Source organism: Cherax quadricarinatus, chromosome 91 (assembly GCF_038502225.1).
Source record: "Cherax quadricarinatus isolate ZL_2023a chromosome 91, ASM3850222v1, whole genome shotgun sequence".
NCBI lineage: Eukaryota > Metazoa > Arthropoda > Malacostraca > Decapoda > Parastacidae > Cherax > Cherax quadricarinatus.
In genome coordinates, this window is record NC_091382.1 from 2,487,726 (window position 1) to 2,507,042 (window position 19,317).

At 48.6% G+C, this 19,317-nt stretch overlaps 1 protein-coding gene across 3 annotated transcripts in view; it reads left to right on the plus strand.

The window, feature by feature from the left end:
* The window catches only part of LOC128704887 (uncharacterized), a 179,646-nt gene that overhangs the window by 146,334 nt on the left and 13,995 nt on the right, over positions 1-19,317 (plus strand). The gene's annotated exons all lie outside the window — the stretch shown is intronic.

The following is a 19,317-nucleotide window of genomic DNA, read 5'->3' on the forward strand; positions in this document are numbered from 1 at the left end:
ACAACCATCTCTACACAATTACTTAACTACTCCAGGTACAACCATCTCTACACAATTAACTACTCCAGGTACAACCATCTCTACACAATCACTTAACTACTCCAGGTACAACCATCTCGACATAATCACTTTACTCCAGGTACAACCATCTCGACACAATCACTTAACTACTCCAGGTACAACCATCTCGACACAATCACTTAACTACTCCAGGTACAACCATCTCGACATAATCACTTTACTCCAGGTACAACCATCTCGACACAATCACTTAACTACTCCAGGTACAACCATCTCGACACAATCACTTAACTACTCCAGGTACAACCATCTCGACACAATCACTTAACTACTCCAGGTACAATAATCTATACACAATCACTTTACTCCAGGTACAATCATCTCTACACAATCACTTTACTCCAGGTACAATCATCTCTACACAATCACTTTACTCCAGGTACAACCATCTCTACACAATCACTTAACTACTCCAGGTACAACCATCTCTACACAATCACTTTACTCCAGGTACAATCATCTCTACACAATCACTTAACTACTCCAGGTACAACCATCTCTACACAATCACTTAACTACTCCAGGTACAACCATCTCTACACAATCACTTAACTACTCCAGGTACAATCATCTCTACACAATCACTTAACTACTCCAGGTACAACCATCTCTACACAATCACTTAACTACTCCAGGTACAACCATCTCTACACAATCACTTTACTCCAGGTACAACCATCTCTACACAATCACTTAACTACTCCAGGTACAATCATCTCTACACAATCACTTAACTACTCCAGGTACAACCATCTCTACACAATCACTTAACTACTCCAGGTACAACCATCTCGACATAATCACTTTACTCCAGGTACAACCATCTCGACACAATCACTTAACTACTCCAGGTACAACCATCTCGACACAATCACTTAACTACTCCAGGTACAACCATCTCTACACAATCACATAACTACTCCAGGTACAATCATCTCGACATAATCACTTTACTCCAGGTACAACCATCTCTACACAATCAACAATCAGTATAAATTGTTAATGTGTACTCAAATGTACTCATGTTACCCTCTTGGGGTCTAGTTCCTGGGCCTATTGTGTTTCCATTTATTCTTTAGTTATCCGCAGGATAGATATGAGGTACACAAACTAGCCACTACCATCCACAGGATGGATATGAGGTGCACAATAAACTAGCCACTACCATCCACAGGATGGATATGAGGTACACAATAAACTAGCCACTACCATCCACAGGATGGATATGAGGTGCACAATAAACTAGCCACTACCATCCACAGGATGGATATGAGGTACACAATAAACTAGCCACTACCATCCACAGGATGGATGTGAGGTACACAAACTAGCCACTACCATCCACAGGATGGATAAGAGGTACACAAACTATCCACTACCATCCACAGGATGGATGTGAGGTACACAAACTAGCCACTACCATCCACAGGATGGATATGAGGTGCACAATAAACTAGCCACTACCATCCACAGGATGGATATGAGGTGCACAATAAACTAGCCACTACCATCCACAGGATGGATATGAGGTACACAAACTAGCCACTACTATCCACAGGATGCATATGAGGTACACAAACTAGCCACTACCATCCACAGGATGGATATGAGGTGCACAATAAACTAGCCACTACTATCCACAGGATGCATATGAGGTACACAAACTAGCCACTACCATCCACAGGATGGATATGAGGTGCACAATAAACTAGCCACTACCATCCACAGGATGGATATGAGGTGCACAATAAACTAACCACTACCATCCACAGGATGGATATGAGGTGCACAGTAAACTAGCCACTACCATCCACAGGATGGATATGAGGTGCACAGTAAACTAGCCACTACCATCCACAGGATGGATATGAGGTACACAATAAACTAGCCACTACCATCCACAGGATGGATATGAGGTACACAATAAACTAGCCACTACCATCCACAGGATGGATACGAGGTGCACAATAAACTAGCCACTACCATCCACAGGATGGATATGAGGTACACAGTAAACTAGCCACTACCATCCACAGGATGGATATGAGGTACACAATAAACTAGCCACTACCATCCATGGGATGGATATGAGGTGCACAGTAAACTAGCCACTACCATCCACAGGATGGATATGAGGTGGACAATAAACTAACCTTTCCTATGTCCTTTCTAAATCTAAACTTATCTAATTTAAATCCATTACTGCGGGTTCTCTCTTGGAGAGATATCCTCAAGACCTTATTAATATTCCCTTTATTAATACCTATCTTCCACTTATACACTTCGATCAGGTCTCCCCTCATTCTTCGTCTAACAAGTGAATGTAATCTTTCTTCATAAGGATGGATATGAGGTGCACAATAAACTAGCCACTACCATCCACAGGATGGATACGAGGTGCACAATAAACTAGCCACTACCATCCACAGGATGGATATGAGGTACACAGTAAACTAGCCACTACCATCCACAGGATGGATATGAGGTACACAATAAACTAGCCACTACCATCCACAGGATGGATACGAGGTGCACAATAAACTAGCCACTACCATCCACAGGATGGATATGAGGTACACAATAAACTAGCCACTACCATCCACAGGATGGATATGAGGTACACAGTAAACTAGCCACTACCATCCACAGGATGGATATGAGGTGCACAGTAAACTAGCCACTACCATCCACAGGATGGATATGAGGTGCACAGTAAACTAGCCACTACCATCCACAGGATGGATATGAGGTACACAGTAAACTAGACACTTGGACTGCAAAATCTAAATATAAAACTACTACTCTGCTGCTGCTGCTGCTGCTTCCAACAAATGATAGTCACCACCACTACCATGCTCCACCATCACAACCACCATCCCTGCTGCTACAACTAGCCAGAGTTATTGCTACAACCACTACCACCACCAACCAGCACTATTACCTACTCTACTACCACCACCAACCAGCACTATTACCTACTCTACTACCACCACCAACCAGCACTATTACCTACTCTACTACCACCACCAACCAGCACTATTACCTACTCTACTACCACCACCAACCAGCACTATTACCTACTCTACTACCACCACCAACCAGCACTATTTCCTACTCTACTACCACCACCAACCAGCACTACCACCACTCCCGGGTGTCAGTCGTTTTAAACATCCCGAAGATGTTTGTCTAACTTATAGACGTGTATTGATAATATTGATTAATTGGTCATGTTTATTGCCTGTGTGTCTGCTGCCCCTGGGGGAAGGATCCCCTATCCCCTGAGGTAAGGGGGCTTGATCTCTACCCCTTCCCTCCTAGTCAAGGGAAGGGGCTTATCGAATGACGTTGAGGCGTGGTCTAATTGCCTGGTCTAGCACTGAGTTTGGGGGGGGTTGGTGATTCATGTGTAACTGGTTCAGATCAACTAGGTTGTGATGGATGTGTGGGCCAGCGGCATCCTGGTTGGCCGGGCTCAGGAAGTACGGCGTGCATACAGAGCCTAGGTTGTGGCAAGACTCTAAATGCCTATCACAGGCTCTCACGACGGTTGTAATGCATCAAGAGTACACGGTGTTGTCCGATTGTACCGAGAGTACACGGTGTTGTCCGATTGTACCGAGAGTACACGGTGTTGTCCGATTGTACCGAGAGTACACGGTGTTGTCCGATTGTACCGAGAGTACACGGTGTTGTCCGATTGTACCGAGAGTACACGGTGTTGTCAGAATGCACCGAGAGTACACGGTGTTGTCAGAATGCACCGAGAGTACATGGTGGTGTCAGAATGCACCGAGAGTACATGGTGGTGTCAGAATGCACCGAGAGTACATGGTGGTGTCAGAATGCACCGAGAGTAGAGCCACGGTGTTGTGTGGTTGTGGAGTGTTGCAGCCACGGTATTGTGTGGTTGTGGAGTGTTGCAGCCACGGTATTGTGTGGTTGTGGAGTGTTGCAGCCACGGTGTTGTGTGGTTGTGGAGTGTTGCAGCCACGGTGTTGTGTGGTTGTGGAGTGTTGCAGCCACGGTGTTGTGTGGTTGTGGAGTGTTGCAGCCGCGGTGTTGTGTATTTGTGGAGTGTTGCAGCCGCGGTATTGTGTGGTTGTGGAGTGTTGCAGCCACGGTATTGTGTGGTTGTGGAGTGTTGCAGCCACGATATTGTGTGTTTGTGGAGTGTTGCAGCCACGGTATTGTGTGGTTGTGGAGTGTTGCAGCCACGGTGTTGTGTGGTTGTGGAGTGTTGCAGCCACGGTGTTGTGTGGTTGTGGAGTGTTGCAGCCACGGTGTTGTGTGGTTGTGGAGTGTTGCAGCCACGGTGTTGTGTGGTTGTGGAGTGTTGCAGCCACGGTGTTGTGTGGTTGTGGAGTGTTGCACCACGATATGGGGTTGCAGGTTGTTGCACCACGATATGGGGTTGCAGGTTGTTGCACCACGATATTATGGGGTTATATAATGTTGAACCACTGTATTGGGTTACAGATTATCGCAACCACCGTATTGTAGGTTTTATTTTTCCAGTTATAGATGGTTTAAGATTAGATAAGGTTTTCTATGAGTTGTTTTTAGCTTTACCTGTTAAACTGCGTCTGTTTGATGCCGGAACTCTGTGGTAGGTGAAACAAGCTACAAGTGGTCCAACAAGTAGCTACTCGAGTTCAACCCAAGTACAGCACGTTGGTAGTTCAGAAATGAAGGCAGCAAAGAGATGGAGATAAGGGACACAGCTAGAGAAGCCAGGCTGTAAATACCTCTCAAGGAGAAGGGTCTTGGGGTGAACATCACGCCTAACATATCATTAGAGGTGCACATGTTTGGAGTAGCATCTTCAGTATATGGGAACTGCCTTCAGAAACCTCTGTAAAGAATCTTGTAGGCCTATACGCGAGTGTATGCTAGGCCTATCGTGGAGTATGTAGCATCCACAGGATGGATATGAGGTGCACAATAAACTAGCCACTACCATCCACAGGATGGATATTGAGCCTTCGCCTGATTGAAGCCTACACGAAAACAATCAAAGATCCGAAGATTTACAACAAGATTAGTCCTGGAGCTAAGGGGACTGAGCTGTGCGGGACCAGGGGATACATGAGCACGACATGCGAAATACTTGTACTGTTTAACTACAGAAACGGGTGGGCTTTCGGAAACACGAGGCATAGTTGGCACGGATGAGCCACACGGATGTTAGGGAATAATTTTTCAGGTTGCGGGTTTGAGGAAGGGAAAGAGGCAAATTCAATACACAGTTTTAACATTAGGTATGATAAGTGTCCACGAGGGAAGGACCCAGGGAAGGATGATTGTAGTTTAAGGTAGGACCCTGTTGCTTCCTTCATCTCCCTTCCTCAGACAGGCCTGTTATTGCTGTCTGCGTATCTCAGCTTGCTGACAGTCAGTGGTACTGGTGGTGGTAGTTGTGGCGGTACTGGAGCTAGTAGTACTGGTAGTGGTGGTTATAGTGGCGGTACTGGAGCTAGTAGTAGTGGTGATAGTGGCGGTACTGGAGCTAGTAGTACTGGTAGTGGTGGTTATAGTGGCGGTACTGGAGCTAGTAGTACTGGTAGTGGTGGTGATAGTGGCGGTACTGGAGCTAGTAGTACTGGTAGTGGTGGTAGTGGCGGTACTGGAGCTAGTATTACCGGTAGTGGTGGTGATAGTGGCGGTACTGGAGCTAGTAGTACTGGTAGTGGTGGTGATAGTGGCGGTACTGGAGCTAGTAGTACTGGTAGTAGTGATAGTGGCTGTACTGGAGCTAGTAGTACTGGTAGTGGTGGTTATAGTGGCGGTACTGGAGCTAGTAGTACTGGTAGTGGTGGTGATAGTGGCGGTACTGGAGCTAGTAGTACTGGTAGTGGTGGTGATAGTGGCGGTACTGGAGCTAGTAGTACTGGTAGTGGTGGTGATAGTGGCGGTACTGGAGCTAGTAGTACTGGTAGTGGTGGTGATAGTGGCGGTACTGGAGCTAGTAGTACTGGTAGTGGTGGTGATAGTGGCGGTACTGGAGCTAGTAGTGGTGATAGTGGCGGTACTGGAGCCGGTACTGGAGCTAGTAGTACTGGTTGTGGTGGTGATAGTGGCGGTACTGGAGCTAGTAGTACTGGTTGTGGTGATAGTGGCGGTACTGGAGCTAGTAGTACTGTTAGTGGTGGTGATAGTGGCGGTACTGGAGCTAGTAGTACTGGTAGTGGTGGTGATAGTGGCGGTACTGGAGCTAGCAGTACTGGTAGTGGTGGTGATAGTGGCGGCACTGGAGTTAGTAGTACTGGTAGTGGTGGTACTGGAGCTAGTAGTACCGGTAGTGGTTATAGTGGCGGTACTGGAGCTAGTAGTACTGGTAGTGGTGGTGATAGTGGCGGTACTGGAGCTAGTAGTACTGGTAGTGGTGGTGATAGTGGCGGTACTGGAGCTAGTAGTGGTGATAGTGGCGGTACTGGAGCTAGTAGTGGTGATAGTGGCGGTACTGGAGCTAGTAGTGGTGGTGATAGTGGCGGTACTGGAGCTAGTAGTACTGGTTGTGGTGGTGATAGTGGCGGTACTGGAGCTAGCAGTACTGTTAGTGGTGGTGATAGTGGCGGTACTGGAGCTAGCAGTACTGGTAGTGGTGGTGATAGTGGCGGTACTGGAGCTAGTAGTACTGGTAGTGGTGATAGTGGCGGTACTGGAGCTAGTAGTACCGGTAGTGGTGGTGATAGTGGCGGTACTGGAGCTAGTACCGGTAGTGGTGATAGTGGCGGTACTGGAGCTAGTAGTACTGGTTGTGGTGGTGATAGTGGCGGTACTGGAGCTAGTAGTACCGGTTGTGTTGGTGATAGTGGCGGTACTGGAGCTAGTAGTACTGGTTGTGGTGGTGATAGTGGCGGTGCTGGAGCTAGTAGTACTGGTTGTGGTGGTGATAGTGGCGGTACTGGAGCTAGTAGTACTGGTTGTGGTGATAGTGGCGGTACTGGAGCTAGTAGTGGTGATAGTGGCGGTACTGGAGCTAGTAGTGGTGATAGTGGCGGTACTGGAGCTAGTAGTACCGGTAGTGGTGATAGTGTCGGTACTGGAGCTAGTAGTGGTGATAGTGGTGGTACTGGAGCTAGTAGTACTGGTAGTGGTGGTAGTGTCAGGTTACTCTGGGGTGGATGATAGACCATGTACGCTGCTACATGATACTGTACACCCGCTCACGTGATAGCCCATGTACACTTTGTATTATAAGCCTTACCTAGCAGCCAGGCGGCAGGCAGCAGCTACCTGCCGCCTGGGCCTTGTAGTAGCCTGGGCTTGTAGCCTGGGAGGTAGGCTGGGCTTGTAGCCTGGGAGGTAGGCTGGGCTTGTAGCCTGGGAGGTAGCCTGGGCTTGTAGCCTGGGAGGTAGCCTGGGCTTGTAGCCTGGGAGGTAGGCTGGGCTTGTAGCCTGGGCTTATATACTGGGAGGTAGCCTGGGAGGTAGCCTGGGCTTATAGCCTGGGAGGTAGCCTGTGAGGTAGCCTGGGCTTGTAGCCTGGGCTTATAGCCTGGGAGGTAGCCTGGGCTTGTAGCCTGGGCTTATAGTCTGGGAGGTAGCCTGGGCTTGTAGCCTGGGCTTATAGCCTGGGAGGTAGCCTGGCAGGTAGCCTGGGCTTGTAGCCTGGGAGGTAGCCTGGGCTTGTAGCCTGGCAGGTAGCCTGGGCTTGTAGCCTGGGAGGTAGCCTGGGCTTGTAGCTTGGGCTTATAGCCTGGGAGGTAGCCTAGGCTTGTAGCCTGGCAGGTAGCCTGTGCTTGTAGCCTGGGAGGTAGCCTGGCAGGTAGCCTGGGCTTGTAGCCTGGCAGGTAGCCTGGGCTTGTAGCCTGGGAGGTAGCCTGGGAGGTAGCCTGGGCTTGTAGCCTGGGCTTGTAGCCTGGGAGGTAGCCTGGGCTTGTAGCCTGGGAGGTAGCCTGGGCTTGTAGCCTGGGAGGTAGCCTGGGCTTGTAGCCTGGGAGGTAGCCTGGGCTTATAGCCTGGCAGGTAGCCTGGGCTTGTAGCCTGGGAGGTAGCCTGGCAGGTAGCCTGGGCTTGTAGCCTGGGTAGCCTGGGCTTGTAGCCTGGGCTTGTAGCCTGGGCTGGACCTACCAGTGTGCTGGTAGCAACAGGGGTTTTGCCAGTGTGATGGTGAGGCTGGAGAGGGTAGCAGCACCAGGTACTAGCTACATTATTATTATTACAATCAAGGGGGAAGCGCTAAACCCGGAGGATTATACAGCGCCTGGGGGGGGGATGTGGAAGGCATTCAGGCTTAATTTGGGGAACTGGAGCACAGATCCAATTCCCTAAATCAAGAGCCCCTCACCAACATCAAGGAACCTTCCTTGAGGGGGGTACTAGCTACAGGTGTGTCACAAGTATGAGATGTAAATGTGGAAGTGTATAAAGATAGATCCCCCGTGTCAGCCAGACTTCCAATGAATATAAATGACGTGACAGCCTCGATTTACATTCTCTGGAGAATTGACTTAGGTTTGGTCTGGGACCTGGTCGCAGGTACCCACACTTCCTACATCACTTAGTAACCTTGTTACCTACACTCGTACTACTGCTACTTCTACTGCTGCTAAAGTACTATACTACTACTAGTAGTAACCTAGTTACCTCCACTGATACTACTGTAACTACTACTACTGTAACTGCTGCTGCTACTACTACTGTAACTGCTGCTGCTGCTACTACTACTGTAACTGCTGCTGCTGCTACTACTACTACTACCACTTCTGTACTACTACTATTGTAACTACTACCATTACTGTTACTGTAACTAGTAACCTAGTTACCTCCACTGATACTACTGTAACTGTTGCTGCTGCTGCTGCTACTACTACTACTGGAACTGCTGCTACTACTACTACTGTAACTGCTGCTACTACTACTACTGTAACTGCTGCTGCTGCTGCTGCTACTACTACTACTACTACTACTACTACTACTACTACTACTACCACTTCTGTACTACTACTATTGTAACTACTACCATTACTGTTACTGTAACTAGTAACCTAGTTACCTCCACTGATACTACTGTAACTGTTGCTGCTGCTACTACTACTACTACTATTGTAACTGCTGCTGCTGCTACTACTACTACTACTACCACTTCTGTACTACTACTATTGTAACTACTACCATTACTGTTACTGTAACTAGTAACCTAGTTACCTCCACTGATACTACTGTAACTGTTGCTGCTGCTGCTACTACTACTACTATTGTAACTGCTGCTGCTGCTACTACTACTACTGTAACTGCTGCTACTACTACTACTGTAACTGCTGCTACTACTACTACTGTAACTGCTGCTGCTGCTGCTGCTACTACTACTACTACTACTACTACTACTACCACTTCTGTACTACTATTGTAACTACTACCATTACTGTTACTGTAACTAGTAACCTAGTTACCTCCACTGATACTACTGTAACTGCTGCTGCTGCTGCTACTACTACTACTGTAACTGCTGCTACTACTACTACTGTAACTGCTGCTGCTGCTACTACTACTACTACTACCACTTCTGTACTACTACTATTGTAACTACTACCATTACTGTTACTGTAACTAGTAACCTAGTTACCTCCACTGATACTACTGTAACTGCTGCTGCTGCTACTACTACTACTGTAACTGCTGCTGCTGCTACTACTACTACCACTACTGTACCACTACTACTGTAACTACTACCATTACTGTTACTGTAACTAGTAACCTAGTTACCTCCACTGATACTACTGTAACTGCTGCTGCTGCTACTACTACTACTGTAACTGCTGCTGCTGCTACTAATACTACTGTAACTGCTGCTGCTGCTACTACTACCACTACTGTACCACTACTACTGTAACTACCATTACTGTAACTACTAGTAACCTGGTTACCTACACTCGTGTAATTTACTGTACCTGTTATTACTACCACTGTAAATACAACTACTCCTCACCCGGTCCCCTCAAGGAAGGTTCCTTGATGTTGGTGAGGGGCTCTTGATTTAGGGAATTGGATCTGTGCTCCAGTTCCCCAAATTAAGCCTGAATGCCTTCCACATACCCCCCCAGGCGCTGTATAATCCTCCGGGTTTAGCGCTTCCCCCTTGATTGTAATAATAATAATAATAATCCTCACCCGGTACTACGTGAGGCGAAAAATCATAAAATGAATAAAACTGGTAGTGTAGGGAGGCTTAGCCTGGCCCAGGCCAGTAGGCCTACTGTCGTAATCCTTTTGTTCTCGTTTAAGGGGTACGTCTCGCCCGGCAGGGGATGAGGGGAAGAAAGAATAAGCCTAGTGTTAAATCTCTTTAATTTCTCGCCAATGTAGGCCTATAACGCGCCTATAACGCGCTAAATACAAATTATTTAGACATATAGAAAAAGTTAAAATGCCAATATTGAATATACTCGGCTGGTATATTGCACTGTTAGTATACTCGGCTGGTATATTGCACTGTTAGTATACTCGGCTGGTATATTGCACTGTTAGTATACTCGGCTGGTATATTGCACTGTTAGTATACTCGGCTGGTATATTGCACTGTTATTATACTCGGCTGGTATAATGCACTGTTAGTATACTCGGCTGGTATATTGCACTGTTAGTATACTCAGCTGGTATATTGCACTGTTAATATACTCAGCTGACCTTTGTCTTCCTCCTCGACCTTTGTAGAGCTCGTAAAAATGTTAAGGTATGGTAAAGGTAAGGTACTTCAGTGATGGGGTGAATCATGGTAGGTTGAGTCAGGTGTATCAGCTTCACTAGTATGGGAATCATGGTAAGTTAAGAGAGTCAGGTAAGGTACATGTGGCTTCACTAACCACCACTGACCTTGACAAAACAAACCATACCACGGGTGGGGATAGAACCCGCGGTCAGTGTGTCTCAAAACTCCAGACCGTCACAGTGGTGGCCTATGCTAACCTTCCTATGGTGTAGAAATATACCTAGTTGGGTGAATCTTATTGTGGCTAGCTGGTCTAGTGGCTAACGCGACGGTCTGGAGTTTTGAGACACTCTGATCGCGGGTTCAATCCCCGCCCGTGGTATGGTTTGTTTGCAATCGTGTCATTACGATTTCGTGAGTCATAGTGACAAAATAATTTCCTACTCACTACAGAATATACAAAAAAATATATATTTTTCACCTTTGGCTGTAGGTATTCCCCAAAATTCTTAATTCATGGTGAAACGTGTTAAGGTTGTCATTAGTGTCAGTCGTGAGCCATTAAGAAAGGTACTTTATGTAACTTTAAACAAATGTGGGAGAGCAGGTACATAGAGAGTGTAAATAGGTCGTACTTAGTTGACTAGTAGGCCTACTGCAGGTCTGTTCTATTATGTGAGCGGTTGGGAGATTAGCCCTGGGTTCTGTGAGGGTATTGAAGACTCGGTCACAGAAGGTTTCAGACGTGTGTGATGATTGGGACTGAGAGTTTAGTGCTAACCACACATTGTGGCTCCCAGAGATCTCTGAAGTCCAACACTTTCTTTCCCCTAAATAATTCACTCTGACTTTTTTGGGGGGTTATGCTAGGTCTCTACACATATACTGCTATGTATGATAATCTATGTAACTGTGTGTATACCTGAATAAACTTAGTTACAGACGCTACACAACCTTACGGATTTATCGCTTCACCATGACTAATAACATCAGCTGCCATCTTGTGTGTTGATGAGAGGGTATGTTTACCAGGGAGGGGGTAGGGGAGGGGGTGAGAGGGAAGGGGGGGGGCAGCCATCTCATGACCTTGCATTAGTTGCCAGTGTATACTTGAAGGTACTTGTTGCATCATTGATGTCTTGGCTGCCTCTACCACCACCACTAGTCTCCATACTGTACTCAACGCCACTTCTAACAGTACTCGCCTATTTGTACTCTTCTACATGTGGTTGCAGGGGTTGAGTCATAGCTCCTGACCTCGCCACTTCACCGACCGCTACTAGGTCCTCTCTTCCTGCTCCACTGTGTACTCACCTCACCTAGTTGTACTCACCTAGTTGTGGTTGCAGGGGTCGATTCATAGCTCCTGGCCCCGCCTCTTCACTGGCTGCTACTGGGTCACTCTGCCTGCACCATACCTCTTCTTAAAGCTATGAATGGATCCTGCCTCCACTACATCGCTTCCCAAACTATTCCACTTCCTGACTGTGTGCGTGTGTTTGCGCGTGTGCCCACATGCAAAATAACCAGGGGGGGGGGAAGTTGAATGATAGCTCTAGGCCTCTCGTGTTGGAATCAACACATCAGGAGCCTGCAATGTTGCAGAGAGGAGCAGGTTCAAGCAGATACGATCACAGGGAGCGCCTGTGCCGGAGCAAAGGCGCTCCCTCTGATCGTATCTGCTTGGACATTCTCCTCTCTGTAACATTGCAAGCTCCTGATGTGTTGATTCCAACACGAGAGGCCTAGAGCTATCACTCAACTTCCCCCCCGTGGTTGATTTGCATCTTCCATCGCCTGTTGGTGTTTTTACATAACCAGCCTCATTGTTTGAATCTACAAGAGGTTTTAGTAACTCAGTAATTAGGTTTGTAGGGAGGGGTATGGGAGGGTAGCTCTGGTTTCTTGGGTGTAGATCACTAGAGCATCGTAGAGGAAGTGGTGTGTTTCCTGGTACTGGCGTGTGACAACACTACCACCACTACCTCTACACCCCTCCATCACTGTTACCACTACACCCCTCCATCACTACTCTACCTCTACACCCCTCCATCACTACTACCACTACTCCCTCTACACCCCTCCATCACTACTACCTCTACACCCCTCCATCACTACTACCACTACTCCCTCTACACCCCTCCATCACTACTACCACTACTCCCTCTACACCCCTCCATCACTACTACCTCTACACCCCTCCATCACTACTACCACTACTCTACCTCTACACTCCTCCATCAGTACTACCACTACTCTCCCTCTACACCCCTCCATCACTACTACCACTACTCCCTCTACACCCCTCCATCACTACTACCTCTACACCCCTCCATCACTACTACCACTACTCTACCTCTACACCCCTCCATCACTACTACCACTACTCCCTCTACACCCCTCCATCACTACTACCTCTACACCCCTCCATCACTACTACCACTACTCTCCCTCTACACCCCTCCATCACTACTCCCTCTACACCCCTCCATCACTACTACCACTACTCCCTCTACACCCCTCCATCACTACTACCACTACTCTCCCTCTACACCCCTCCATCACTACTACCACTACTCTCCCTCTACACCCCTCCATCACTACTACCACTACTCTCCCTCTACACCCCTCCATCACTACTACCACTACTCTCCCTCTACACCCCTCCATCACTACTACCACTACTCCCTCTACACCCCTCAATCACTACTCTCCCTCTACACCCCTCCATCACTACTACCACTACTCTCCCTCTACACCCCTCCACACTACTACCACTACTCCCCTCTACACTACCCTCCATCACTACCCCTCCACCACTTCTCCCTCTACACCCCTCCATCACTACTACCACTACTCCCTCTACACCCCTCCATCACTACTACCACTACTCTCCCTCTACACCCCTCCATCACTACTACCACTACTCCCTCTACACCCCTCCATCACTACTACCACTACTCCCTCTACACCCCTCCATCACTACTACCACTACACCCCTCCATCACTACTACCACTACACCCCTCCACTACCACTACTCCCTCTACACCCCTCCATCACTACTACCTCTACACCCCTCCATCACTACTACCACTACTCTCCCTCTACACCCCTCCATCACTACTACCACTACTCTCCCTCTACACCCCTCCATCACTACTACCACTACTCTCCCTCTACTCCCCTCCATCACTACTACCTCTACACCCCTCCATCACTACTACCAATACTCTACCTCTACCCCCCTCCATCACTACTACCACTACTCTCCCTCTACACCCCTCCATCACTACTACCACTACTCTCCCTCTACACCCCTCCATCACTACTACCACTACTCTCCCTCTACACCCCTCCATCACTACTACCACTACTCTCCCTCTACACCCCTCCATCACTACTACCACTACTCTCCCTCTACACCCCTCCATCACTACTACCACTACTCTCCCTCTACACCCCTCCATCACTACTACCACTACTCTCCCTCTACACCCCTCCATCACTACTACCACTACTCTCCCTCTACACCCCTCCATCACTACTACCACTACTCTCCCTCTACACCCCTCCATCACTACTACCACTACTCCCTCTACACCCCTCCATCACTACTACCACTACTCTCCCTCTACACCCCTCCATCACTACTACCACTACTATCCCTCTACACCCCTCCATCACTACTACCACTACTCTACACCCCTCATACACCCCTCTACATCACTACTACTACTCTCCCTCTACACCCCTCCATCACTACTACCACTACTCTCCCTCTACACCCCTCCATCACTACTACCACTACTCCCTCTACACCCCTCCATCACTACTACCACTGCTCCCTCTACACCCCTCCATCACTACTACCACTGCTCCCTCTACACCCCTCCATCACTACTACCACTGCTCCCTCTACACCCCTCCATTACTACTACCACTACTCTCCCTCTACACCCCTCTATCACTACTACCACTACACCCCTCCATCACTACTACCACTACTCTACCTCGACACCCCTCCATCCCTCCACTCACTACTATCACTACTACCACTACTCTCCCTCTACACCCCTCTATCACTACTACCACTACACCCCTCCATCACTACTACCACTACACCCCTCCATCACTACTACCACTACTCCCTCTACACCCCTCCATCACTACTACCACTACTCCCTCTACACCCCTCCATCACTACTACCACTACTCCCTCTACACCCCTCCATCACTACTACCACTACTCTCCCTCTACACCCCTCCATCACTACTACCACTACACCCCTCCATCACTACTACCACTACTCTCCCTCTACACCCCTCCATTACTACTACCACTACTCTCCCTCTACACCCCTCCATCACTACTACCACTACACCCCTCCATTACTACTACCACCACTACCTCTACACCCCTCCATTACTACTACCACCACTACCTCTACACCCCTCCATCACTACTACCACTACTCCCTCTACACACCTCCATCACTACTACCACTACTCTCCCTCTACACCCCTCCATCACTACTACCACTACTCTCCCTCTACACACCTCCATCACTACTACCACTACACCCCTCCATTACTACTACCACCACTACCTCTACACCCCTCCATCACTACTACCTCTACACCCCTCCATCACTACTACCTCTACACCCCTCCATTACTACTACCACCACTACCTCTACACCCCTCCATTACTACTACCACCACTACCTCTACACCCCTCCATCACTACTACCACTACTCTCCCTCTACACACCTCCATCACTACTACCACTACTCTCCCTCTACACCCCTCCAACACTACTCCCTCTACACCCCTCCATCACTACTACCACTACTCTCCCTCTACACCCCTCCATCACTACTCCCTCTACACCCCTCCATCACTACTACCACTACTCTCCCTCTACACCCCTCCATCACTACTACCACTACTCTACCTCTACACCCCTCCATCACTACTACCACTACTCTCCCTCTACACCCCTCTATCACTACTACCACTACTCTCCCTCTACACCCCACCATCACTACTACCACTACTCTACCTCTACACCCCTCCATCACTACTACCACTACTCTCCCTCTACACCCCTCCATCACTACTACCACTACTCTCCCTCTACACCCCTCCATCACTACTACCACTACTCTACCTCTACACCCCTCCATCACTACTACCACTACTCTCCCTCTACACCCCACCATCACTACTACCACTACTCTCCCTCTACAACCCTCCATCACTACTACCACTACTCTCCCTCTACACCCCTCCATCACTACTACCACTACTCTCCCTCAGTACACCATCACCCTACTTTTATTCCATCACCTCTATACTCCATCACCCTACCTATCCTACCTCGCTTTTTCTTCCTCCCTCCCTCAGTACTCCATCACTCCCTCTACTCCATAAACACTCCCTCTTCAATGGGAGCCTTGTTATTGATGAAGGGCGCTTAATCTAAGGAATGGCAGGTAAACTCGCCTTTAATTAAATCAACAGCCTGGTTGACCAGACACGCCGGACAAGCCTGGCCCAGGACCACCAGCAGTAACAGCCAGGTTGACCGGGCAAGCCTGGCTCAGGACCACCAGCAGTAACAGCCAGGTTGACCGGACAAGCCTAGTTCAGGACCACCAGCAGTAACAACCTGGTTGACCGGACAAGCCTGGTCCAGGACCACCAGCAGTAACAACCAGGTTGACCGGACAAGCCTGGTCCAGGACCACAGCAGTAACAACCTGGTTGACCGGACAAGCCTGGTCCAGGACCACCACCAGTAACAACCTGGTTGACCGGACAAGCCTGGTCCAGGACCACCAGCAGTAACCTGGTTGACCAGACAAGCCTGGTCCTGGACCATAGCAGTAACAGCCTGGTTTACCGGACAGGCCTGGTCCAGGACCACAGCAGTAACAGCCTGGTTGACCGGACAGGCCTGGTCCAGGACCACCAGCAGTAACAACGTGGTTGACCAGACAAGCCTGGTCCAGGACCACCAGCAGTAACAACCTGGTTGACCAGACAAGCCTGGTCCTGGACCATAGCAGTAACAGCCTGGTTGACCGGACAGGCCTGGTCCAGGACCACCAGCAGTAACAACGTGGTTGACCAGACAAGCCTGGTCCTGGACCATAGCAGTAACAGCCTGGTTGACCGGACAAGCCTGGTCCAAGATCGGGCTGCGCCCAGTACGAACACTAGGAATTATCAAAGGTAAAGAAGCCGGTTAAATATATCGTGGATGAGCACCATTTTACCGAGACAGGCGATGTAGGACCCGTGCTGGTTTAGCGCAGTACCATGCAGTGCATACGTTGTATTGAAGCGAGGTAAATGGTAGGGACCTTTACTATGGTTTCCTGCCATTGTGCATATGTAATTACGCTGTTGATGGTGGCACCATGTTACCTGTGGTCTGCCTGTGGTCTGCCTGTGGTCTACCTGTCTTCTGCCTGTGGTCTGCCTGTGGTCTGCCTGTGGTCTACCTGTGGTCTACCTGTGGTCTGCCTGTGGTCTACCTGTGGTCTGCCTGTGGTCTGCCTGTGGTCTACCTGTGGTCTGCCTGTGGTCTGCCTGTGGTCTGCCTGTGGTCTGCCTGTGGTCTGCCTGTGGTCTGCCTGTGGTCTACATGTGGTCTACCTGTGGTCTACCTGTGGTCTACCTGGAGTGTTCATGGTGCTGTACTACTGAGAGCCTAATTGACCAGGCCTAGTGGATAGCCTAATTGACCAGGCCTAGTGGATAGCCTAATTGACCAGGCCTAGTGGATAGCCTAATTGACCGGGCCTAGTGGATAGCCTAATTGACCAGGCCTAGTGGATAGCCTAATTGACCAGGCCTAGTGGATAGCCCAATTGACTAGCCCTAGTGGATAGCCTAATTGACCAGGCCTAGTGGATAGCCTAATTGACCAGGCCTAGTGGATAGCCTAATTGACCAGGCCTAGTGGATAGCCTAATTGACCAGGCCTAGTGGATAGCCTAATTGACCAGGCCTAGTGGATAACCTAATTGACCAGGCCTAGTGGATAGCCTAATCGACCAGGCCTAGTGGATAGCCTAATTGACCAGGCCTAGTGGATAGCCTAATTGACCAGGCCTAGTGGATAGCTTAATTGACCAGGCCTAGTGGATAGCCTAATTGACCAGGCCTAGTGGATAGCCTAATTGACCAGGCCTAGTGGATAGCCTAATTGACTAGGCCTAGTGGATAGCCTAATTGACCAGGCCTAGGGGATAGCCTAATTGACCAGGCCTAGGGGATAGCCTAATTGACCAGGCCTAGTGGATAACAATTGACCATACCTAGTGGATTGCCTAATTGACCAGGCCTAGTGGATAGCCTAATTGACCAGGCCTAGTGGATAGCCTAATTGACCAGGCCTAGTGGATAGCTTAATTGACCAGGCCTAGTGGATAGCCTAATTGACCAGGCCTAGTGGATAGCCTAATTGACCAGGCCTAGTGGATAGCCTAATTGACCAGGCCTAGTGGATAGCCTAATTGACCAGGCCTAGTGGATAGCCTAATTGACCAGGCCTAGGGGATAGCCTAATTGACCAGGCCTAGGGGATAGCCTAATTGACCAGGCCTAGGAGATAGCCTAATTGACCAGGCCTAGGGGATAGCCTAATTGACCAGGCCTAGGGGATAGCCTAATTGACCAGGCCTAGGGGATAGCCTAATTGACCAGGCCTAGGGGATAGCCTAATTGACCAGGCCTAGTGGATAGCCTAATTGACCAGGCCTAGCGGATAGCCTAATTGACCAGGCCTAGCGGATAGCCTAATTGACCAGGCCTAGCGGATAGCCTAATTGACCAGGCCTGGTGGATAGCCTAATTGTAAAGTAAAAGGACACAAGTGCAACTAATGTGACATTTATTGTGGCAACGTTTCGCTCTCCAGGAGCTTTATCAAGCCATTACAAACAATACATGGACACAGAGGGTATATAAAGGCTCAGAGTGAGGTGAATACTAGTGAGGTACCATTTCGATGTTCACTAGTGGTAGTAGTAGTAGTAGTGGTAGTGACAAAAGTAATACAATATGATAGAGCAATTAATTCGTACATGAGTAAAAGGATATAAAAGCTATTACTTGGGTAACATAAAAATAGGTTGGACAAATATAAACTGGAATGAGGCAGCTTGTTTCAGTGTTCACTCTCTGTGCTTTGTGTAGTATAACAGGAGAGATTATGTGATGGCACGGTTTACTGTTTTCAGGAGGATTCTTGCTAAGACTTCGGAGATGGTGAAGCTGCCGTTGTTTTGTTTAATTGTATTCGAAACAGCGATCAGTGCCCAATTAGTGATAAAAGAAACTAATTTCCGCACACGCAAGTGCCTTGAATCAGCACTGATCGCTGTTTCGAATACAATTAAACAAAACAACGGCAGCTTCACCATCTCCGAAGTCTTAGCAAGAATCCTCCTGAAAACAGTAAACCGTGCCATCACATAGTCTCTCCTGTTATACTACACAAAGCACAGAGAGTGAACACTGAAACAAGCTGCCTCATTCCAGTTTATATTTGTCCAACCTATTTTTATG